The following is a 26,597-nucleotide window of genomic DNA, read 5'->3' on the forward strand; positions in this document are numbered from 1 at the left end:
TCTGTGGTCAACATACCGAAGGCTTTGTTCCTAAAATTATATGATGTTGATCAGAAACTCATTGTTCTTAGCGCTTAATGATTAAAGGAGTGCACGTGCAAGGGAGAAGGAGACAGGTGTGTCAGGGTGCTGGATGAGGCCAGTTTGAATAAAAAAGAAAGAAGGGAGGAAAAGTTAACTAAAGAAATGAAGTTTCTGTGCAGCTGTAACCACACTCCCCAGGACTTAGCTGCAGTAACAGATCGCTGAGGGCAGATATGAAATGGTAATATTCTGCTTATCTGTGGAAGAAAGTCCTCCATATGGGTGCCAGGGATAGAGGGACCTCTGTGTTCTTGGCGGCAGTGGTCTGGAGTGTTGACTCCCCCTCACTGGGTTGGGAGGAGGGTGAGTCAAATATCACAAAGTATTTTTTCATTAACAGATTGTTATAGTTATTTTTGGTATAGATATTTCTTCATTTTTTGATCACCCTTAGGACCAGGGGCTTCAAGTGGTAATATTGTTTTTAGTTTTCACCAATTTCACTCAGAAGTGATCAACTGTCAAACACAAAGTTAATCCTCTTTACAATAACTTTGATATTTATTTGTAGACAGAGCTGAAGTAAGATGAGAATTACTAATTTGATTAAAGGTTAAAAAGCAATGTAATGAATCAGAGTTTTGCTTATAGTTCTGGTATGAATGATGTAATTTGTTAACTTAGATATATTTCTATGCTTTCAGTGCATTTGAAAATATAGAGTTTGAATCTCTGATTATAAATATAAATATGCAAATCTCAAACTATTTGTGGAAATTTAAATATCCTGTAATTTTTTTCTTGACAGAGAATGATAACTACCTTAGGAAAACCAATTTAGAAAAATTATGTTTTCTAAATGACATTAGACTTAAAAACCACATTTCTTATGTATAAGTTGGATGTACTTTTTCTCTAAACTTCTACCAATTTTTAATCTTTAACTATGATAACATAACTATAATACTGGAGTGCAATCACCAGAATACATTATTTTCAGATAATATTAAGATTTTGGGAAAAAATATTTTTGTGTAGCTATTAAATCTATTTTGCTAAATGTTCAAAGGAGGCTTTTATTTTTATTTTTTACTAAGTAAAAGCAACAAAAACTCAGTAATTTCTTAAAAATCAGAGTTTCATAACAAGAGCTGGACTCCTCATGATGGTAAGGACTGTATTCTCATTATGATGTCGACAGCTGGAGAATGGGAGTGATTTTGAAGCATGAGAATTGCTTGATGCGATAAAAGTTTCAGGAAAACAATCCTTATGACAACGTGAGTATTGTAGACAAGAAGAACAATTAAGAGATTTTCTCAATAGTTCAAGTATGCACTTTTAAACCATGGGATGACCCTTTGACCAACTAAAAAGAGCCCCTAAGAACAATTTTGAAGTCACTATGTCTAGACAAGAGGATTCTAAGCCACCATCTTTCAACTCCTTTCTGCTAAGTAATGGGATACTTAGAATGATAGTCCTGGGTTTACTTCTTTACCCATTCCATACTGTTACTGCTTCTTCTTTTCCACTATTTAATGGTTGAGATGTAGGAATTGCAGTCCATAGTTCTCATATATTTATTAAGGTTTCCTAGTTGATATTACTTCTTGGACCTCCCAGAGCTTATTTCTGTATCTGATATGGAGACAATAGAATCAGTGGATTTTTTGTATAATATTAGGGCTCTGAGATCCATTGCAAAGATGAGCTGGTTTTATAGGTATTTGCTTCTGCAGTTGAAATGATTAAAATATTTGGATCAGAAAATAGTATTTAATTTAAAAAGCAGCAATGTAACAAGTGGTATAACCCAATTTATCATGAATTGATGTGTTTAATCATGAGTTGATATATTTATACATGCATTCATATTCTAAGAACTATTAGTGACTTGTAATACTTTAAAGGCATCCTATGACTCTGGAGTTGCCATGGCAACTTGTTTTCTTGGAAAATCTAGTACATGTGTGGAAACCTGAAGTAGTTGATTATTAGCTATTGGAGAAATAGCACTGCATTCTATTTTTGAAAGGCCTGTTTATGCATTGACTTTATTTTCAACTGTCATACGTTTTCTAAGTATAATTTTTTCAGTTAGCATCAATTGAAAGGAAAATACAAATCATTGATATTTAACATCAGTAAAAAGAAATATAGACAATTATATTTCCTGTTATCTATAAAATATTTATAATAAAATATTTTAACATGAATAAGTCTGAAAAAATAGAAATCATGGTATATACAACACCCCTCCGCCCCACCCCCCACCCCCGTGCACTCCGCCAAAGAGAGAAACCTATTCTCTAGTTGCAGTTATTGTCCAGGTCATAATATGGATTAGCTAAGATGAAATATAAGGTTTGATTTATACTGCATAACAAAGTATCCTAAAATTTAGTGGCTTAACCAGTAATCATTTATCGACTCATGTTTCTTTGGTTTGGGAATTTGCTCTGAGCTTAGCTGCATCATATCTCAGCTGCCCTTGCCTAGGTTACTCATTCAGATTTAGTTAGCTGCTGGGTAAGCTCGGGGTTTGTTAATCCTGGGTGACACTCATATGTCTTGTGATTGCTTTAAGTTACTTCACATTGTGGCATTTAAAAAGCCACTTCACATGGTGAGTGCATTTCAAAGAGGAAAAGCTGGAAGAGCAACCACTTTTCAAGTTTCTCCTTGTATGATATTTTTTGATATGCTCCCATTGCCAAAGCAAGTCACATAGCCAATCTGTCTTGGAGGAAAAGCCCAAGGACATATTTGCAAAAAAGAAGAATTATTATGGCCATCTGGAAAACCATGTGTGCCATTTAACTTGCTAGCAGCACTAATTTATAATGTTTTATGTGGAAGATATACTCACCCTCCTTCAAAAATTAAATCTCATAATTTTATCATTTAAATTAAGTCCAAATACCAAAGAGATTTTTGGGATGAGGCTCCTCAGTGAACTTTTTGGTGTGTCATATGACCAAACTTGGGGTTAGTGTAGGAGATGACTATTCAAAAATGAGGTTGAGGGCATGAGTTATGGTGACAGTTCTACACGCAATTGGCCATGATGAAGGAGGAGAAACTAGGAAAAATCAACTGAATAAAACCATAATTCGGGGAGATTGTGTTGTGCAGATCTTATATGTATCATTATTTTAATGCATTTAAGATATTTTTGTATGTTTTAGATTTTTATAATTAGCCTTACAAAAAGAAAGAACTAGACTTTTTGTTTTGTGAGAGAAATGTGTAGATGGTAAAAAAGCACTCCGTTTTTCGTATTATATGATGAGAAATTTACTCCCTTTGAATATTCTTTCTTTTCTTGGTTGCTGACTCTTTGCACCATTGCAGTATCACTGATGCCACCATGTGTTCCATATTTTGGACCCAGAAAAATTTCTCCAAATATCTGGAGTGTTTATCTGGTTGTAACCCCAGCACAGAACTTGAGCTTTTTACTAACATTCTATCAGAGGAAACAAAATCAGTACAGTTCTTGCCTAAGTAAAATGAAAAGACAACCTATGAAATGGGAGAAAACATTTCCAAACCATATATCAGATAAGGCGTTAATATTCAAAATATATAAGGAATTCTTACAACTAAATGGCAAAATAAATAAAACAATCCAATTAAAAAATAGGCAGAGGACCTGAATAAACATTTTTTAAAAGAAGTAATCCATATGGCCAACAGATACATGAAATGATATTCAACATCATTAATTATCATTGAAATGCAAATCAAAGCCACAATGAGATATCACTTTACACCTGACAGGATGGCTTTTGTAAAAAAGACAAGAGATAACAAAAGCTGGTGAAGGAGGATGTGGAGAATAAGGAAAACCTGTGCACTGTTGGTGGCTGTGTAAAAGGGTGCTGCTTCCATAAGGAATAACAGTATGGAGGTTCTTCAAGAAATTAAAAATCGATCTACAATATGACCCACTAATCCCACATTTGAGTATATCGGGAGGAAATAAAATCACTATCACAAAGAGATATCTGCATCTTTGAGGTGATACATGGAAATAACCTACGTGTCTATCAGTGGAAGAATGCATACATTCGTCCCATCTATAAAAACCTTTTTTTTTAAGTATCACAATGAGAATGAGAATAATATAATATTGGAATCAAGGGACAAATTAAGCAGTACATTATGGAAAATCAAGAAAGAAATGCATGAGTAGTTGAGCATGTGGTATATAGTGAACACAGCTTTAAAACAGGGAAATAAACACTTAATTAGTAAAATTTATTCCAATTTAAATAAAAATTAAAATGAGATCCCAGCTTCACCAGCTATTAAAACTTAGGTTATAAAAATTCTAAAGTATAGAAGAAAAATTTGGAAGATATTTAGGACCTTATTTTCAAAAATAATTTTAAAGACTGAAGAATTCATTTTTACCTCTGTGATAGGAAAGTCCTTGATACATAAGATAAGAACTTCATAGAAGTAAATTGAAAAGACAATAGAACCTGGAAAATAATTCATGTTGGGAATTGGATCAGTCATGACTTCAGACAAGAAACAACATTTGAATTGTTTAATTTGCATTTTAAACAGAAAACATTCTGGAGTAACTTAAATAAAAGAATAAAGACATTACTGCCCTGACCAGTGTGGCTCAGTTGGTTGGGCATCATCCCACAGATCAAAAGGTCGCTGGTTCAATTCTCGGTCAGGGCATATGTCTGGGTTGCAGACCAGGTCTCAGGTTGGGGACATGCAAGAGGCAACTGGTAGATGCTTCTCTTGCACATTGATGTTTCTCTCCTCTTACTTTCTCCCTTCCCCTCTCTCTAAAAATAAGTAAAATCTTTAAACATGGTCTTCGTGCTTATCTATGTTGGATGTTTTCAGAGTAACTGAACCACAGCTTGTCTGCCCTGCACCGTCTCCTGTGAAAAACCTGAGCTAGCTGTGTTCCTGTCTTCCTTTATCTCATAACCATGTCCACCAATGAGAATGCTAATTTACCAATTGTCTACCTCAACAGATTCAAGAACAAGGGGGAAGATAATACAGAAATGAGGCATCGTGGAATAGAAGTTAACATGGAGCTGAGAAAAGCTAAGGACGACTAGATGCTAAAAAGAAGAAATGTGAACTTGTATCCTAATGATGTTACTTCTCCACTGCAGGAAAACAGCAACAACTAGGGCATCATAAATTGGTCTGTTGAGGAGAATGTCAAAGGCAGAAATGGCAACAATTTGGAAAGCCAGCTCCAAGCTATTCAGGCTATAAGGAAACTGCTAGAGAAAAACAGCCACCCATAGGCAACATAATCTGGGTTTGATTCCAAAATCTGTGTCTTTTTTGGGCAGAATTGATTGCAGTTCCATTCAGTTTGAATTTGCCTCACTAACATTGCTTGCAGGACATCAGAACAGACCAAGGCTCTAGTAGATGGAGGTGCTATCCCAGCATTCATTTCTCTGTTGGTATCTCCGCATGCTCCCATCACTGAACAAGCCTTTTGGGCTCTTGGAACCATCACCTGGGATGGTGTAGTTGACCCACTGTTGGCTCTTCTTGCAGTTCCCAATATGTCATCTTTAGCATGTGGTTAGTTATGTAATCTTACCTGGGAACTTTCAAAACTTTGTCACGACAAAAATCTTGCACCCTCATTAGATGCTGTTGAGCAGATTCTTCCAAAACTTTACTTCGTCTCCAGCATCATGATGATCCAGAAGTATTAGTATGTAGCCACTGGCCCATTTCCTAACTTACTGATGGTCCAAATGAACAGATTGAAATAGTTGTGAAAACAGAAGTTGTGCCCCAACTTTCAAAGCTCCTGGGAGCTACTTAATTGCCAGTTGTGACTCCTGCGCCAAGAGCCATAGGAAATATTGTCACTGGGAGAGATGAACAGATTCAGGTTTTAATAGATGTGGGAGCACATGCCATCTTTCTGAGCCTGCTAATGAACTCTAAGACTAATATTCAGAAGGAAGCTACATGGACAATGTCAAACATCACAGCTGGCCACCAAGACCAAACACAGCAAGTTGTGATTCATGGATTAGTCCCATTCCTTGTTCTCTCTGAGGTGGACATTAAGACACAAAAAAGAGCTGTATGAGCTGTAACCAACTATATACAAGTGGTGGAACAGTTGAACAGATTGTATATCTTATTTATTGTGGTGTAATAGAACCACTGATGAACCTCTTAACTGTGAAATATACCAAAATTATTCTGTTTATTCTGCATGCCATTTCAAATATCTTCCAGGCTGCTGAGAAACTCGGTGAAACTGAGAAACTTTATATAATAATTGAAGAATGTGAAGGTTTAGACAAAATTTAAGCTCTACAAAACCAAGAAAATGAGTCTGTATACAAAGCTTCATTAAACTTGATTGAGAAGTATTTCTCTGTAGAGGAAGACGAAGATGAAAATATTGTGCCAAAAACTACCACTGATGACAATACGTTCCAAGTTCAGGATGGTACTCCTGAGACCTTTAACTTTTAGATTGTGCAGCTGAGGCATAAAAAGTTGTTTGTTGTGCACTATATTTGGTATAAGTTTTTCCTACTGTTTTATTTATTTATTTATTTTACTAAGAACTCTTTTTAAATGTGGTTTATTATTGTGGCACTTTTTACACCAAAACTATACTTGAAAAGTTCTACACTGAACATACTGTATGAAGCTTCTCTGCTCAATGGGTTTCTTATTTCTATGTGGAATTTCATATGTTGCAGTGTCCTGTAAATAAAGATTAAATTCCACCATTTAAAAAAATAAAATCTGCCCTGGCTTGTGTGGCTCAGTGGATTGAGTATCAGCCTGTGAACCAAGGGGTCATCAGTTTGATTCCCAGTCAGGGCACATGCCTGGGTTACAGGCCACGTCTGCAGTTGGGGGCATGTGAGAGGCAACCACACATTCATGTTTCTGTCCCACTTGTTCTCCCTCCCTTCCCCTCTTTCTAAAGATAAATAAATAAAATATTTTTAAAAAATAAATAAAGTCTTTATAAAAAAAGAATAAAGACATGACATTGTAAGCAGATTTGAAAAATTATTCAGAGTGCCTGGGGTTCAAAATACACAATGAAAGTTTACAAGCTAGGCCTTGAGCAGTGTAAGAAATTCCATGCAAGTCACCATCTCATTTCTCTACTAAGATTTTACAACTATAAATATTCAATTTATCTTAAGAATACTTCTCAGATATACACTGTTATTCATTCTGAATCAATCCATTCATTTAAACAATGGGTTTAAATAGTTAACTTGTATATATAAATGAAGACCAAATAAAATTAATCAGATGACCTATGGTTTTGTAATCAGCTTCAGAATATTTCTTTGATCTCAGTTTCCAGAACTGCTTAGCTTCTCTTCAGTTATTGCTAGAGAGAACTTTAGCCAGTGTTGACTATAAAGGGCTCTGGTTTATCTTTATTTCAGAAATAGCACACAAGAACCAGCTTCATCTTGATTTCATGTATCCTTGCTCTCTTCCTCAGGATCTCAATCCCAGTTAATTTCAGTTTTTAATATGAAGGTGACAAGATATTGTTTAATTTTACAGTGGGTAAGTGAGGCACTCCAGGTTTTGAAATGAATATCTTAGAGTGGTATATTCTGCTGTGCAATTGAGTGAATATATCAATATTATATAGACTGGACCAATGCTTGATTATGATATCTCAAATTATTTAGAGGTTAGCATAATTAGGTAAACAATTTAGCTGTTAAGTCAAGATTGAACTGGTTTATATTTTAATGTTATTATGTGCAAATGTGTCAGCCTTATGACTCTGATAGAGCAACTAACTTTCCTATAGGCATTTTTGTCATTCCGATTCTCTTTATTACACATTTTAAGGTAATTCACTTAAACTTGAATTAAAATTTTTTTGGTCTATCAAAGCATAGTTAATTAATCTATATTGCAACCTAAATTGTACATTTAGACAGTAAAATTCTGCAGCATACTTTTCAATTCAATAAGTTTACCAATATAAAATTTTGTCATTATTAGAAACTCTCTGAATAGCATTTTCTTGTTGGCTTGCAGTTTTTGGAGCCATTTTTATCCAGCTATTTATTATTGTAAATGTAGGCATAATAAATAGTATTAATACCAGAGAGTGTATTCATTTTAAATTTTATGTACCAAAATACACCTAAAATTATTATATTACCTGTTATTCCTCTAAGTACTTCACAAAGGTTAACTTAGAAAATTATTATAATGTACCTGGGAGGTTATTTCTAGTGTTCTCATATTCTGATGAGGAAGATGAGGCAGAGAATCAAGTACTTTGCTTAGTTCATACTGCTCTAAAAGCGGTGGAGCTTGGATTACACACCTGTCACACTATGCACTTGTCCTGTCACACTATGCTAACTTTTATGATGTTATAGAAAATTTGAATGTTAAAATTATGTGCCAAAAGAATTCACACATTTTGAGGAAATATCAATTATACTATTTTGATTTACTGAATAGTAAATTTTTCTACTTTTTGAATTTAAAAAGATTTTTAAAGTTTCTTTTACTGTCTTCAGAGATAATGGCATAGTCTATTGAACATTCCAGAATTCACTAAATTTTTATATAAATTAAATATAAATTTTAATGTAAATTTATATTCATATAAATTTAATATCAATTTGTTAAAATAAAAATTGAATTTAACATAATTGAGAAGTATACAATATATTAATTTTATCTTTTGGTAATATGTTATAGGATGCTTTAAGAGATTTTAATTTTTATTTAATACTATTTTCTTCTGAATTTATTTTATGTAGGCATAATGTTTAATATATTAAACTAAGTTTTAAACAGATGTTTCAAATGTCATTCTAATATAAATATGAATACTGATAACCAACAGATAGTAGATAATATATCTTTAAAAAACTTTCTAAAGATCTAGCAATTGTCATGTCAACTGCTAAAACTAAAATGGGGAAAAGTGGGGCAAATTTATTTTATTTTGAAAGTTGTATTCCAAGAAAAAGACTTGAACTGTGTGGGCCTTCCCAAGATCAGAAAGGTGAGGTAAGAGTCCAACAGATAAGAAGTTTATTATAGAAGAGTGGCTCTCAATCTTCCTAGTGCTGTGACCCTTTAATACAGTTCCTCATGTTGTGGTGACCCCCAACCATAAAATTATTTTTGTTGCTACTTCATAATTGTAATTTTGGTACTGTTATGAATCGTAATGTAAATATCTGATATGCAGGATGTATTTTCATTGTTACAAATTGAACATAATTAAAGCATAATGATTAATCACAAAAACAATATGTAATTATATATGTTTTCTGATGGTCTTAGCAACCCCTGTAAAAGGGTTGTTCAACCCCCAAAGGGGTCGTGACCCACAGGTTGGGGACCACTATTCTAGAACCTAAGGTATTCATATAGCCAGATGAAAAGACAACAATAAACAGTTGGGGAGAAACAGCAGAAAAACATTTATTAGGATACTTTTTACTTTATTCCACTGAGTGTAGGAAGGATACAGAGAGTCAACATGTTGTGTGTGTAACAACAGTGATACCACACCTTGATAAACAATCTATTTATCTTGTACTCTCTAAGGATAGGTCACTAAATGAAGGAAATAGCAGAATAGAGACATCAATGTGTATAAGACCCTGGGGGACAGAGATTGCTATAGAAAATGCTGTGGGAAAAGGGAGACATCTTATTGATCAAGGAGAAACACTGCTAAGTTTTATATAGCACTTTACTGAAGATGGGGGAGGAGATAAAAATAAAAGGAAGGGTAGAAACCAACAACTGTATTTTTGTCAACTGTGGAAATCCCTAGGGAAGAAATGAAGTAGACTTACTCTTCTAATCAGTACATCGTGATTACTAAAAATCCACAAAAATTAATGAAATACAGACTGAGTAGTACATTCAAATATGTTATTAAAGATTAAAGCCCGCTACATAATTGAGATATCCAGTGCAACAGGGTGATTTGTTTCAAAAGCAGGACACATGCCACGTAACACTTAAATTTCTTCCACAGTTTCTCTTTTGATCTATATTGGCACTTTTATTTAATTTCTAAGTAAAAAAGTTTAAGTTATTAGTATAATTTACCATCAATCTTTATAGAGTGCAATGCCAGTATTAAATGCAAATATTAGAGCATTGAAGGGATTATATTATTGAAATTACACAATTTGTATTTTTACCCTGTGTATGCTTATGCATTGTGTCCTAATCAGAATAGTGGAAATGCTGCACAGAACTCACTGAATTGTTTTTATTTCACTTTTTGACATATGAAAATTTTACTAATAAATTTCTAACTTTAGTTTCTGATAATCAAGGAAGGACTAAAAAGCCAAGAAACTATGGAGTTGCCCTATCTATCCCTTTCCTTCTGTGTAAGCATTTTCATCATAAGTGCTTGTCTAGTATAGAGATATAACACTCGTAAAATATATATGATTCTTTTGGTATTTGTACTCCTTAACATGCCATTGCTTTTCTTTATTCAAGCAAATTCTGGTTCTAATGAAAAGAGTGTTCCTTTGGGTTGGCAGTGCCTTTGCTTATTCATCAGTAGACAAAGCAAGCTTATCTTGCACTCACTTTGAGTCTCACTGATTTCCCATGTATCACAGGTCGAGCAGAATTTTGTGCTATGGGGACCTCAAATATTGTATGGAAATATGGTGACAAAGAACAGTGAACATGTATATTGCAGGTAACTTTTTCTCTCATATGCATGTTCCATTGTCCCATTGGATTCATATCAAAGCATAAGCTTAAAGATGAAATTATTAAGCATTTCAGTATGGTGACAGTAGATCATTAAATCAAGCATGAAATTCTCTCTCATTATGAAGCATTGTGTATCTTCCCTGATTCCATATCCATTAATCTAGCTGTTTTAAAGAGTGTTACCTTTTACATTAGTGTATGAGATTGGGTAACATTAGCATAAACTCTTTAGGAAAATAACTTAAAATATTAAATAAAGACTCAATCACAATATATGTGCATATCAAAATAAATGCAAATATAAATTAGAAACCAGACAGAATTTCTCTTTAACTAAAGCAAAAGAAGGTGGCACAGTTATGATGAGTCATCAGAAGCACTAGTTAATAGAGAAGAGAAAAACCTATAGCAGTAGGACACACATGAGGGGATGAAGCAAACAGTCTAAGGTTCAGAGAAGAAAGAGCCATGTCTGGAATTCGAATGAACAACCTGGAATGAGGCAGAACACAGCAGACACAAATCTAGTTGACCATCATAGGGAGCAACATGTGGAGAGAAAGTGACTTCTATTGGATCATTTTGTTAAAAACAGATTTAGAGGAAAAAATGGTGAAATCAAGATAAAACTAAGGCATTTATAGAGAAAGAATAGTGGGAACTAATTGCAGACCTTTAGTCCTATATTTGGAGAGTGATTGGACTACTGGGCAGAAAACTAACTGGAAAGGAATCACACTTTCTTAATCTTTGACTAAAAATATCTGATAAAAGTAATCTATTTTACCAATTTTATGGGCTGTTTCATATGCACACTTTACACTATAGTGAACTAATTTCTAGATTACTTTGAGAGGTTAGGAAAGTAAAATGTTCTAGAACAGATTTATTAGATAATGTTAGAATAATTTATTACAGGCATATACAATGATTAGTGCTGACATATAGGTTATTTAAAAAATTCCATTTACAAAATGATGATATGGGAAAGAGCATGATAGGCAGGAAAAGTTATGTTGTAAGTTTATGAACATTAGGGAAAATTATTTGCCTTTAGGCCATATTACAAGCATTAAGGTATAGGATCTAATTCTTGAAAACTATCCACTCTTTTTCACTCTCTAGGTGAATCACTCTGAATCTTAAAAACATGAACAATTTTAAACTTGAAATTTACAAGTACATTTCCCAGAATATAATTATAAAATCCTTGAGGCAATTCTGAATTCCTCAAGGTTGTTCTGAAAATAATTGGCATTTTGTAGACCATTGAATCAGATGAGTAATCCATTTTAATACACTGTGAATTCTTGTTCACATGGAATGGTAAATTGTAATTAGTTTAGTTATTGAGCATTATAATTTGTACATGCATTATACATTTTCAAAGAATTAGAGTATAATCAAATGTGTTTGACATAAAATCTATACTAATATAATCTGCCATTTTTTGATAGTCATTTTGCTTCTTTAATGATACATTGTATCAATGTATGGTATTTAGCATAAGACTAATAAATGCTAGTTTATAATTAAAAAAAACAAATCATGAAGCTTATTACTAGAAATTTCCATTAAAAAGTTATGTTTTGCAATTTTGTTTAGGTCATCAAATAGGCTGACATTTTCCAAGTCTGCTCTTTTTATACTCATTTTCTATTCTTCAAACTTTATATATCTCCAAGAACCTAATTCTCAGCCATATATTTACTTCCTGCATTAAATGTTTGTGTGTATATATATGTATATATTTGTATATGTGTATCTATTTCTTCTCATCTTTACTTCCTTTCTTTTTTTCTACATCTGACTCTTTTCACATTATCACCAAGATGTAACATATGCACTATCCAACTCATTGCTTCATTAATTTTATCCTTTCTCATATGCCATTACTTTTTCCATCTATATTTGTCCATCTCCATCACCTATAAATATTTTTGACCATCCTCATTTTAAACATAAAGGTAAATCAAAATTTTCATTATTCTTGTCTTCCTGTCTAGTTAAGTTCTTAGTTATATTTCTCCACTACAGAACATTTTGAAAAAAAGCCTCCCTGCACCCAAAACCAATCTTCAATTTCTGTACTCTCTTATGATTTATTCTTACTTCTTTACAAAAACTGGTTCCTTGCAATTCATCTATTACTGACTTCCTGATGGTCAAATCCAATAGTTCAACAGCCTATTTTCAAAGATGATTAAATAAAATCAGATGAAGCACCCCACTGCCATAAACAACTTTCTATTAGTCAGGTGGCCATTGCTGCCATAGTAAACAAACCTGAACATACATAATTTCTTAAACATTATAGAAGTTAATATGTCATTCTATATAGCCCCAAAGAGAATTCTTTGTTGTGTTGTTCTCACCCAAGTCATGAGATAGGGATTCAGTCATTTCATATTTATGCTCTACAATACTTAACACATGGACCATTGCCACTCTGCTCATCTGTATAAAGCCATTGGAAATGTAAAGAGCATGAGATACTGTATGTTAGAGGTTAGTAGTCTGACCTGGAAGTGTGACTGACCACTTCCACTCATACTACATTAACTAGAATTTAGCTTTTTGGAACATTTTATTACAAATGAAGGTGGGAAATGCAATCTAGTTGTGTCCAGACAGAACAGAAAATGAATATGATGAACATTTGCCCAGTCCCTGTTACATTGGGGTTTTATCCTTCTGTTTACTACCTTAATTTTTGAATTATCTCATTAAATATATAAATTTCAAGTAGTTTCCTATCTATGGATGATATGAGCCATCCCATACTCTGACTCTCACATTGAATAATAAGAGAGAACATTCTATTACAAAGAGAAACCAAAACTATTATTGTTAGCAGACCATCACAGAATGTAATGCAAGTTTTGCAGAATATATTTAAATTTGGCATATACAGCTCAAAAATTGATTGAGAAATCTAAGAAGGGTTCCTGCATTTTTTCCAGTTCTATTCAGTAGCTGCTAAAGGGGCATGAAAAGACTTTCTTTTCAAATAGTTACTTCTAACATAATAGCCTTTTCCCACCCCTCTTATTCTACTGCCCTTATTTTTACATCTCTCTCTCTCCCCACTCTCTCCCTCTCTCTCTCTCTCTCTCTCTCTCTCTCTCTCTCTCTCTCTCTCTATATATATATATATATATATATATATATATATACATATATATAAAGATTAATATGATTAAAGAGTAACATCTATTAATGCTTTGATATGCTTAAAGATTAACATTATTCAGTACATTTTAGTACTACTGCTTTCTAAGAACCAGGTAAACACAAATATCTTTTCAATATATATATATTGAAAAGTTTACAAGTGGTACAAGTTCACTCTGAGCCCTTCTTCTATGCATAGGTAATTTAATTTATCACATAGTGTTTATAAATTCTTTGTTTGCTTCAGTGTAGAAGACAGGCATGCTTCATATTGCAGTTCCTTTTAGTTTTAAAAGAATGTAAATGTCTGTTAAGTAAATTTTCTCTTTCAATTTTTCTATGATTAATATAATGCTCATGAATATTATCATAAAAGTGTATCCACTAAGACTGTGCTTTGCTAATCATAAAGAAAAGTAAAAGCAACAGTATTTTAATCTAATTAACTTGATCATTGTAAAAGTCAAACACTACCTAGGACCAAAGTTCTTTTTAAAAAGCTAATCCAGTTAAGCTGTCTTTATTGATTTGTTCTTGCCAAACTCTACAAACCTTCATTTGCATTGTTTAAGGAGCAAAATTTATTGTTCATTTACATTGAATTATCAGTTTTATTTAGCATCTCAAGTTTCAAGTGTTAGAGAAAAATTTAAGACGCACAGTCTCAATGATTAGTTCTATTAAAAAAAGTTTTGAGCAGTTTCATTTCAAAAGAATGGTTAATTTTTTTCCCAAGAAGTTTCGATTCACCTTCTGTTGTATCTAATATTGTTTCCATAATAGCACTAAACAAAAAATAAGTCTGAGATAATAGATCAGTTCTTAAAGCCTTAAGAATACAATATGAATTTGTGAAAAGTGTTTTCATTGAGATAAGTGACCCTGTAATTTTAGCACAACTAGAATTATGTAGATATAGCATTATATTTTATTGAATACAAAACAAATATACATTGTACCTCTTCACTGAATTCAGTTTAGTGACATATTTAGAAATGGAACTAATGGAATATGCTCATCTATTTCAAAGGTACTAATACCTCAGCCCCTCCTACCTGTGTGAATGAGTATTCCTTCTTTATATCTTGGACTTCCATGCAGCTGGATTTTCTGGAACTGCTGATTATCTCTAGTTTTGAGGTAGTTGCATTCCTTCTTAGTTGTGGAGGGAGATGCAGTGTGTCTGTCTAGGCCTCCATCTTGAGTTAATTTCTTAGTCAAAGAAAAGCATTATTTTGAGTTCATAAATTGGTATTAAAAATGTAATACATTTAGTTTTTATCTTAGAATAAAATAATTTGCATGTTGCTTATTTTAATTTTAATGTTTCTTTATTAACATGTTGTACTTTTATCATTAGTCATATTAAATGTCAATTCAAATGAGCAGAGTTGGAAACATAATTACTGTATTTAGCCTCACTTTATCCTGTCACTGGGAAAGCTATAATTTGAATTAGAGAAAAACTGTTGTGGATACATAAATGTAAACTTTTACTGGATTAATAGTTGCTGAATTGGCTTATTCTGGATTCTGATTGAAAAGTTATCAATACTAACAAGCAAAATGTGTGCTTAAATTATGCTTATACTTTAATTCTTATAAAATACCTGGTAACTTGTAAGAGAATAATTGTAACTTTATAGCAAGAGTAACTCATTCAAATATATTCATTTGTTTGAAACTACTGACAAAAACATTAATTAATAAAATTAGTTTTATTCCAAGGTAAAAATACCTAACAATTCTTTGTTCTAAATTGAAGGACACCACAAATAATGTTTATACAAGAAAAACTATTTTAAAATACTGATATTTAATGGAAGAAAAATATACTAGTATCTCTGTAGATAACCTTTAATAAAAACTGACTTTCCTAGGAGATGAATATGCCTATTCTTGTTTTTGATCTATTTTTATATTTAGTTCGGATCACCATTCTCAGGTCTTATATTCTCAATTATGTTCATAATGCTGACCTTAAGTGAATAATATGTTGTAACCACAGGAGAAGGTTAGAAAGTTATGATATTCTGAACTAACAATATATTAGTTTTCTCTTCAAAATTTCAGGCAGGGAAAAATGTCAGAAGAGCAAACACTGGAGAGATTTCTCAATAAAAATCACTAGGAAACAAATCTTTGATGAAATTCACTCAGGAACTATTCTTCAGGGTCCATTTATTCAAATACTATAAGAAAAAAAGTGATGATTTGACTCATTTGACTATACTAGTAACCTTTACTAAATCTAGATTCAACCATAGAATGTACCATTGAGTTTTATGTATTTTTCAGTGTTGGCTACTAAAAACTTAAGTATACATTGAAAGGGAAATAAAAAGAACAATCATTTTTCCAAAAACTATTATATCTAGGAACATGCTGCTAACTTTTTAAGAAATTACTTTAAATTAGTTAACATTGCAATGAAAAGCATACCTACTGCAAACACTGCATATGTTCCTATTATGAGGTAGTTTTATTGTATAGTCCTGGTATTTCACTCTTGTAGTATTTATTTATTTTAGAATATCTTTTAGTTTTATATCTTTTAAAAGAATTTTGCCTCTCCATTTCTGTCTCTCTGCCCCCTAATAAAGATAGGGGTTATGCTTTTCTTATAATTTAAAACTTTTCAGCAAGCAGTCACTCTATTTATCACTAATCTTTTTGAAGTGTGTGATATATCTGTTGAGAGCTGGCAATATAAAATGACCTCCATACATATATTAATAAGTTCATTTCTTATCTTTTCCTCTTGGTAACTGAAAGCACAAATTAATATTTATTTGACTTTTTTGTGTCAACTATATTGATTAGTTGTGCAACTCTAGAATATAGAATAAATTTTACAGTTTTAATTATAACTTTGACACCAATTCAGAAATAAGGGATATTATTTTCTATGTTAGGCTAATTTTGCATAATAACTAATAGTTTAAAGAGTGCATCTATGATTTGTTTATATTTTTAAAGAAAAATAAACCCTTCTTTAAAGTAAAACAATCAAAACAACAAAAGTCACACTAGAAAAAATAAACTATACTAACTTCAAAACCTCTCTGACCAATGTAAAATCGATTACTCTGTATATGCATCATTCAAACGTAATAGCTGTCTGTCACAATTTACTTTCATGTTAATAGAATTTTAAGAAATACAAATTAAGTCTGTTAGTTGTGTTAGCCATCTTTCCACTGGCTACCAGCTACCATATTGGAAAATGCAGGGGTAAGACATGTATTTTAGGAAGTTCTGTTGGGAAGCACTGTTCAAAATCATTGTTTTCTGAACTTGGATGCATTATAAAGTTTGAAGTAGATAACTTTCATAATAATGGAAATAATAAGTAAATAATTTAATATAAAATTATTTATTATAATTTTATCATGCTTTTTATTTTGCATCCACAAAAAAGTGAAAAATAAATTTGGGATTGAATAGTAGTACCAAAATTTCACTGAGAAAAGAGGACTATTTAAAATTCTCAAGTGTGCTAATGATGATTCTATTTGTGTTCTGTTTTGTTCACTTAAAAATAATTTATCATCATTTTTCCCATTTGGATGCCTGTTATTTCTTCTTTTTGTCTGATTGTTACATCTAGGACTTCCAGTACTATGTTGAATAAGGGAGGTAAAACCCTGTCTGGTTCCCAATCTTAAGGGGATGCTTATAGTTTTTACCTATTAAGTATGATGCTGGCAGTAGGCTTATCATATATGGTCTTTATTATGTTTAGGTATGTTCCCTCTATTCCCACTTTGCTGAGAGTTTTTATAATAAATGGGTGCTGGGTTTTACCAAATGCTTTCTTTTTTTCATCTATTGATACAATCATGTGGATTTTAGCCTTCATTTTATTTGTGGTGAATCACAATTATTGATGTGTGAATGTTGTACCAACCTTGCATTCCCAAAGTAAATTCCACTCGATCATGGTGTATGCTATTTTTTATTGAATATTTTATTGTTGTTCTGTTACAGTTGTCCCAGTTTCCCCCCCATTTCTTTCCACTGCCCTGCCCCCCCCCACCTTGCTCCCACAGTCAATCCCCACCCTGTTGTCCATGCCTATCGGTCATTCTGCATGTTCTCTGTCTAGTCCCTTCCCCCTCTTTCCTCCATTATCCCCCTCCCCCATTTCCTCTGCTCACTTTCAATCTGTTCCATGTTTCCATGCCTGTGGTTCTATTTTGTTCATTAGTTTATCTTGTTAATTAGATTCCTCTTATAGGTGAGATCATATGGTATTTGTCTTTCATCAACTGGCTTATTTCACTTAGAATAATATTCTCCAGTTCTGTCCATGCTGTCACAAAATGTAGGAGTTTCTTTTTTCTTTCTGCTGCATAGAATTCCATTGTGTAAATGTCCAACAGTTTTTTGATCCACTCATCTACAGATGGGCACTTAGGATGTTCCTAGCACTTAGCTATTGTAAATAGTCCCGCTATGAACAAAGGGTTGCATAAGTTCTTTTGAATTGGTGATTTGAGATTCTTAGGATATATTCCCAGCAGTGGAATTTCTGGATCAAAAGACAGTTCCATTTTTAGTTTTTGAGGAAATTCCATACTGTTTTCCACAGTGGTTCTACCAGTCCACATTCCCACCAACAGTGCACTGGGGTTTCCTTTTCTCCCCATCCTAAACAGCACTTGTAGTTTGTTGGTTTATCAATGATGACAATTCTGACAGATACAAAGTCAATATTCGGAAATCAAGGGCATTTTGGTACACCAGCAATGAAATATCATAAAGGGAAACTAGAGGGGGGAACCCCATTTATTATAGCAACAAGAAAAATAAATTACTTATGAATAAATTTAACCAAGGAAGTAAAATACCTGTACTCAGGAAACTATAGAACACTGAAGAAATAAATTAAAGAAGTTACAAATATATGGAAACATATACCATGTTCATGGATTGGAAGAATTAACATCATAAAAATGTCTATAATACCCAAAGAAATCTATAGGTTCAATGCAATTCCTAATAAAATACCAATGGAATATTTCACAAATCTAGAACATATATTTCAAAAATTTATAGGGAAACAAAAATCCCAAATAACCTCAGCAATCTTGTGAAAGAAGAACAATGTAGGAGGGATCACAATACCTAATATCAAACTGTACTACAGGGCCACTGTAATCAAAACAGCCTAGTACTCTCATAAGAATAGACACATAGATCAATGGAACAGAATAGAGATGCCAGAAACAAACTCTTGTCTCTATGGTCAATTACTATTTGACAAAGGGGGCATAAGCATACAATGGAATAAAGATAGCCTCTTCAATAAATGGTGTTGGGAGAACTGGACTGGTACATGCAAAAAAATGAAACTAGACCACCAAATTACACTATACACTAGAAAAAACTCAAAATTAATAAAAGACTTAAAAGTCATGACACCATATGGGTCCTAGAGGAAAACATAGGCAAGAAAATTTCAGACATCCCATGTAGCATATTTTCGCTGATATATCTCCTAGGGCAAGGTAAATAAAGGAAAGAATAAACAAATGGGACTACATCAGACAAAGAGCTTCTGCATGGTTAAAGAAACCATCATCAAAATGAAAAGGGAACCTACAGTATGGGAGAACATATTTGCCAGTGTTGGATTAGACAAGTGTTTGATCTCCAAAATATATAAAGAACTCATATGACACCAGGAAGACAAACAATCCAATTAAAAAATAGGCAAAGGACATGAATTGACACTTCTCCAAGGAGGACATACAGAGGGCCCACAAACATGTGAAAAGATACTCAACATCACTAGCCATCAGAGAGATGCAAATTAAAACCACAGTGAGATATCACCTCATACCAGTCACAATGGCCATTACCTTTAATAAGTTTTAAACAATAGTATCTATTCTTTGTTATCCTTTTCATCAGTTTCTGCTTTTATTATTTTTCTTTTTCTTTTCTCTTTGGTTTTTTGTGTTGTTTTTAAACTAAACACTTAGATTACTAATTTCACATCTCCCCCACCCCCAAGTATTAAGGCTACTGTACTTTAAGTACTCTTGCTGCATTTCTCAAGTTTTTATAGCTTTTCATTTTCATTCTGATTTGAATATCTAATGATTTACATTATGATATTTCTGTGACCTTTGAATTATTTAGTATTATTTAGAAGCCTAGTTTTAAATTACAAATATAAGGCTCCTTTTCTGTTATTTATATGAGGGAAAGCTAAACTGCTGTACACAGAGGTCAGACTTTAGTGTTTCCACACAAGGATAACTTATTTCATACTCAGTGTGGGCCAATGAACTCTCCTCCACATGGTGATCATCTGAGAGTTTGTTCTCCTTCCATCTTCTGACTAGGCTGTCTTTAGGGCCAGGTCCTAATCTGCATTCAGGCAGCAGAAGCAATGGAAGCATTGAGAAGCATTCATGGCCAGGCCTCTATATGGCATTTGTTAGTTACACACACCTTTCTTTGCAGATTAGTTAGATGCCTGGCTATATCTAACTGCAAAGGTTAGGAACTCAGTTCGTTGGGCATCCAATGAAGAGGGAAAATATTTAAATGGAAGCCTAGATAGCAGTATCCACATATTTACAGCCATTGTTTTTTTCTTTTTCTCCAGAGCAGATGGTCTATATAATTTAAATAATTTGGTACTTGTTTTGTAGTGTAATGAAGTTCAAAATTTGTAAATGTTCTACATTTGTTTCTTGAAAAGAATACTATTATATTGTTATATAGGGTTTTTATGCCTCTATAAAGTTCATTTTATTTTGTTATCTAAATCTTCTATGTACTTAGTTTTAAAAAATCTCTCAATGAATGTGGGTTTATTGATTTCTCCATGCTATTCTCTCAATGTATAACTTTCCTTTGTATTAGACTTACACATTAGGAGCAAATGTGTTGTATGTCACTTTGTCATTCTGAAAAATACTTTCAATAGCAATTCATGAGCCTCTTTAATCTCTATTTTATTTTGCTTAAATTATCTTTTGTCAAATATTGATAATGCAGCATCAAATTTATTTTCGTTAGTATTTGTGTCCTTTATATTTTCCACCCTTTGCTTTCAAAATTTCAGTTTCATTGTGTTGATGTATTAAATAAAAAACTGGTTTTTATTTTAATGCAACTTAAAGATATGCTTTTTTCAAAGTGATTTTCATGAAGAAAACATTTTGATTATTATTTCATGTGGACTATTGCCTACCATCTTGTTGTGTGTTTATTTTGTGTTTTCAAATATTATGATTTTGGGGGTTATTTTCTCTTTGCTTTCCATTATAAAGTTGTCTTTTTGTATTTCTTTGGCTTTCTGCATTTGGATTTTATGTCATTTACATTTTACTCATACTATATTATGTTAGTATATATACTTACATTTTAACATGTTTTCTTGACTTTGAAGATTGACAATAGATCAATCATGCTCTCTTCAGCTAATAAAAGTGCATTAGAAAACTTGAAATTTGTATCATGTTTCTCTCATCTTACATGAAAAAGGTCTACTGTTTCGTTAGCAGAAATACTAGGGAACCAGATATTAAGAAGCCTCCTTGTTTCACTAGGAAGCTACAGCTTCACATACTCCCCAGGGTTTCACAGCATTGTCCCTCCACGGGGATTTACATCCCTCCATAGAGAGCACCCTGCCCTCTTGCATCAGATTGTCAGAAAGTGGAGGTTGTGAAAAGGGAAGTAAGTCCATGTGCAAAAATCAAAATGGCACAGGGGAAGGTGTGTCTAGGAGGCATGCAAAGGAAAGATTTGTCAGAGGGTAGACGCACCAAAAGCCAGGGAAATCTTGGGACGTTGATTGGTTATTTTGAAAGAGCCTCTGGTTCTTTCCAAACTCAAGATAATATAATAATATATAATATAATCCTATGCAACAAAGCCCTTCTCTTTCTCTCTGTCTCTTTCACTGGGTGAAACACACTCACGCCATGTGGTGTGTGTTCTTTCTTTACAGTAATCATGTGGCCTTAGCAGCTGTGTACTGCTGGCAGCTAGGACAACAAATGCAGGCTCCAGTAGGTAGCCTAAGTACAACAGTATAGCAATGGATAGCAACTGGGAACAGTGCTAAACTACATGGGCATGACAGGGACTAAGGCTGATTAACAGCTGCCAGGGACATTGGCCCTATTTCTGGGTCTGATTTCCATAGTGAGATGGCTCAAAATGAGACATTGGAAACACAGGGACTGCCTTCTATTTTCACTCAGGTAAATCTTACCACCCGACCTCATCCTCTTTTGTGGGTCCCTAAAAGTGATTTTCCTTGTGACACTGCAAGAACTTCACTTCCTCTGACAACAATCTGGTTTTCACCTCATTTAAAAATTCTCAACATTACCTTTTCTTTTTAAATTATATGGTTACTTCTTATTTTACTTAATAACATTTTTACAATTTTTCTTCAAGTCATGCCATTAGGAGGTTATTTCTTTCTGAGTATAATTTTCTCTTTATTAAATATGTCCTATCATAAGAGTTGTTAATTTAATTTGTTATTTTTCAACCTACTTTAATGTATTTTGCAAGTGACCCTAAAATTTAATTTTGCTTTAGTTTTTTAGTGCCTTTCAAGGTTCCTGGCTCCAGTGCTGTTTTCACATATATATATTTTTAATCATGAGTTTGACACTTGGCAGGTTACATAGATTTCTCATTTCTCTGACATCTCATTTTATTTTTTTCTTTCTGCTAGTTTCTTCCTTCAGCCCTTACCTATGCTCTTGGGTCTTGAGACTTTTACTACTTTTCCTTGACAACGTAATCCACCCATAATTCTGTCTTTAAGTATAGCTATTAATTCTAGCTTCATCACTCACCCAGACCCAAGTCCATGTCTTCTGGTCAGAACCAGTCCTTGCAGTATATTGGTTATATCTAGGACTGAAAATCTTGAGTCTCTGTAGTATTGTTTACTGCTTTGTCTTTGGTTTCCAGTTTATTTCTGGCATAAATTTATTTTATTTCTTTTGATATTGGAGTTAGCTCTATCCAACATATTTCTTCAAGTTCTACCATGATTTTGAAAGTAAAATAATAACTTTTGTGTTTTTATGTCATATGGGGGCTTAAAAAATAATATTTATCCCAAATTCTAAGTTATTCTAGCTAATCTAATAATTAAATTAACATAGACAAGTTAACTGGAGAAAATGTCCAAGATTTATTATGAATGTACTTGTAGGGTGGGGGGCCGAGGTGTTATAAGATGTGAAACTCACAACACACTGGTAGAGTTGAGCTTATATGCCATTCCAAACAAAGAAAAAGGAGAAAGGGGGAGAAGAAGTCTGTGATTTCAGAGGAAAAGTAAGCAGTAAGCAATTTACACGTAGCTGAAAGAACAGACATGTGGTGAATAAGTTCTTGCTGGGCCATCTAGAAATAATGGGACACAGAGGGAGACAGGTTTTGTTAAGGTGAAAATGCTAAGGTGAATGTGCTGAGGTTCCCTTCCTTAAGCAGATTTTAAAACCTGAATTCCTTTAGGTTGGAAGGGGTAAAGTCAAAAATTCTTTGAATCTTTTGTTTCTTAATAACTAGTTTAAAATCAATATCCTAAAAATCACATTTTGGGGTAGCAAATCTTTGGCCCTCCTCAGTGGTAAGCATTTCATTCTTTAGCCTACTTGATCAAACCTCAGCCCTGTATAAGCCTTTTAATCATGGTTCTAAAAGTAGCTCAACATGAGTCATCCTTCCCCTTTCCTGTTCCTTATTGTTATTCAATTGTGTAGTATGGAATGTGGAAACTGGTGGTTTTAAAATCTCATGAGATTCTAATGGGATTAGAATCAGTGATTTTACCATTTTCAATCTTATATTGCTTGTGTGTTGTCTTTACAGTGGGAATAATACCTAATTCTCACTATTATGTTCATGAAGAAATAATATTACATAGCAGAATTTTTCTGAAGACTATAAAAGGCCATTCCAGTTTATTACATGTCATATACAGTAGGAGATAAAAAATTATACTCTGAGGAGAAAGAAAAACGAAATTATTTATCACTATAGGTTCTTCCTGATAGATATTTCACTAATACGCATTCCTCTAAATTTTGTATTTGTAAGTTGTCAAATATTATCCAACTTTTTCTCTTGTAACCTGTGGCATAGTAAATATAATTGTACTTGTATCTTTCACTAGTTATGTATTTATTTTGTAGAAGATTCTAAACATGTGATTGCTGTCAATGAATTTTTTTTTTTTGAAATTTGAATAGTATTGCTGATCAACTTTTTATCAGCAATGAATATAAACACTTAATTTACTTCAATGTCTACAGCACTGGTTGTAATGGAATATCAGAATTTAGAAACTGTGGAGGATGAATTTTCAATTATTGAATTTTGTGTTTCAGATTAGCATTTTTTAGAAAATACAGAAGAATTTAGTCTAATGAATATTTATTCTTCTTTATCATTGCCTCTAGCAAACTGTCTTATAAGCAAAATGTTATTTGCCCTTTCACATCTCTGGTCTAATTTTCTCCTCCTTTTCTGTGTTGCTCAATTTATTTCACCTACAAAGATGTCTAGTTGTACTGTCTTAAATCCATTAAACTTTGCTGTTTTTCTGCTACAATTAATTCCCTAGAGAGCCTTTCCCAGACAATCTGTATTAGTTTGCTAGTGTTATCAGAGAAACCCTGGTCCTTCTCACTGATGCAGATCAGTGAGCCTATTAGTGTGTATGCAAAATTTATTAGTGAATGGGAGGGCAAAAGCAAGGGTGCCAAAGGCCAAGGTGGCAAGCTTGCACTAGGGTGGCCAGAGCCCCTGCGTCCAGAAAGCCAAGAGAGTGAGGAGTGCTCTGAGAGCCAAGAGAGCAAGTCCTTTGTTCTGAGGACTTATATAGTTGGTAGGATGGGGAGAGGGAGTTACATTTTGATTGACAGGTAAAGGTGGTGCCAGCTTTCCAGGATTGGGGTGTGAGTACAGAAAGGTGTTAGTTAATGGATTTCTTCCTTCAGGCACTATGGGCCCTCTCTAGCCTTTTAGGCCTTGGAATGACAGCACAGTTTTAAAGGCTTTCTTTCCCCAATAATGGAAACAATACATGGAATTCCAATGACTTATCTCCTCCCATGCTAACATAGTGTTTCTTGTGACATTGGAACACCTGGCAATATTATCAGACCAGGCCCAGAACTGCTGAATTAGTAAATGAGACATGTCTCTCTCTGCTTCTAGCCTCCTCTATTAAGTTATTTTTAGATTGCAAATGGTGAAGGTCCTGCCTTAATTTCCCCTCTGCAACTCGTTCTACTGTAACATTAGAGCAACCATAACAAAGTATCACAGACTGAGTGACTTAAACAATAGAAATTGTCTATTCTGAAGAATAGAAATCTGAGAGTAAGATGTTGGCAGTGTTGATTTCTTCTGAGGCCTTTCTCCTTGATTTTTAGATGGGCATCTTCTTCCTGTGTCTTCACATTACCTTCTCTCTATATGTATCTATGTCTGAATTTACTTTTATTATAAAGATATCAGTCACATTGGATTAAGGCCTGTTCTAATTACCTCATTTTAAATTAACTGTCTCTATAAAGGTCCCATATCCACATTCAATCACATTCTGGGGTAATGGGAATTAAAACTCCAACATGTGAACTTGGTGGGGGGGTGCTACAATTCAGCACATACACTGCTTTTTAAAGATATAGTACACTTGTTATACCCACATCCTCCCACTTTTCATTATATTTAATCACTTATTACCAAACATTGACTTGTTTATTAACCATCATTCCCACCAGACTATGTAGTTTGGAAGGATACTAGTTTTTTGTTTTAGTCACTGTTATATTATCCAAAGTCTAGAAATATGCTTTGTACATTGTATGTTCTCAATAATTATGTGTCAAAAGATGAAAACATAAAATATAGATGGTATGAGGATATATAAGACACAGTGTTATTATGGGTTAACACTCTGTTATCCAACTGAGTTTTCCAAATCTGCTTGGAAATTAGCTCAAAATATGTTGCTAAGTGATTAACTAGATTTACCTTTGTACAGTGTACAAATATTTTAAATCAACTATGTTTGGTGTCAGATGGGTACTAGACTTATCAGGATGATCATTCATGAGGTATATAAATGTCTAATCACTATGTTATACACCTGAAAGTAATACAAAATTGTTAAGTCAACTATAATAAAAAATTTTATAATCAAATATTTAAAATCAATTTAATTATTCTCTTTATTTCCTTTGCATCCTTTCTAAATTTTCTCTCTGACAATGAGTTTACATTCATCCTTTTTATAAATCCTATCTCATTAATACTGAACATTGGACACTTGGTTTGGTCCTGTACTTGACTTGAACATCTTGGATAGGGAAGGTGCTACTTGCACAAGGGATACTCCTCCAAATTGCCCTGAAAATGGCTATTTTCTAATATAATTGTTCTATAAGACTCTACTATCTTGGGTTTTATTTTTTCACACCGACCCATTTCTCTCTCTGAATTATTTTAATTTCCTGAAATATACTAACATTAAAAAATAAATTTTTATATTTTATGTTGTCTTACTACCTCTGTCTCTCTCTCTTTCTCAGTCTACGATCAAGGTGTCAGTGGGTTTAGTTTCTTCAAGGTATCTCCCCTTAAATTACAGG

The 26,597-nt window shown here is 33.2% G+C and overlaps 1 pseudogene; it reads left to right on the forward strand.

The window, feature by feature from the left end:
- Positions 1 to 4,991: 4,991 nt before the first annotated feature.
- LOC150021352 (importin subunit alpha-1 pseudogene) lies at positions 4,992 to 6,528 on the forward strand (annotated as a pseudogene).
- The last annotated feature ends 20,069 nt before the right edge of the window (positions 6,529 to 26,597 follow it).

The sequence above is a fragment of the Furipterus horrens genome, unplaced genomic scaffold, assembly GCF_987537825.1.
Source record: "Furipterus horrens unplaced genomic scaffold, mFurHor1.1.pri manual_scaffold_1, whole genome shotgun sequence".
In the NCBI taxonomy this organism is placed as follows: Eukaryota; Metazoa; Chordata; class Mammalia; order Chiroptera; family Furipteridae; genus Furipterus; species Furipterus horrens.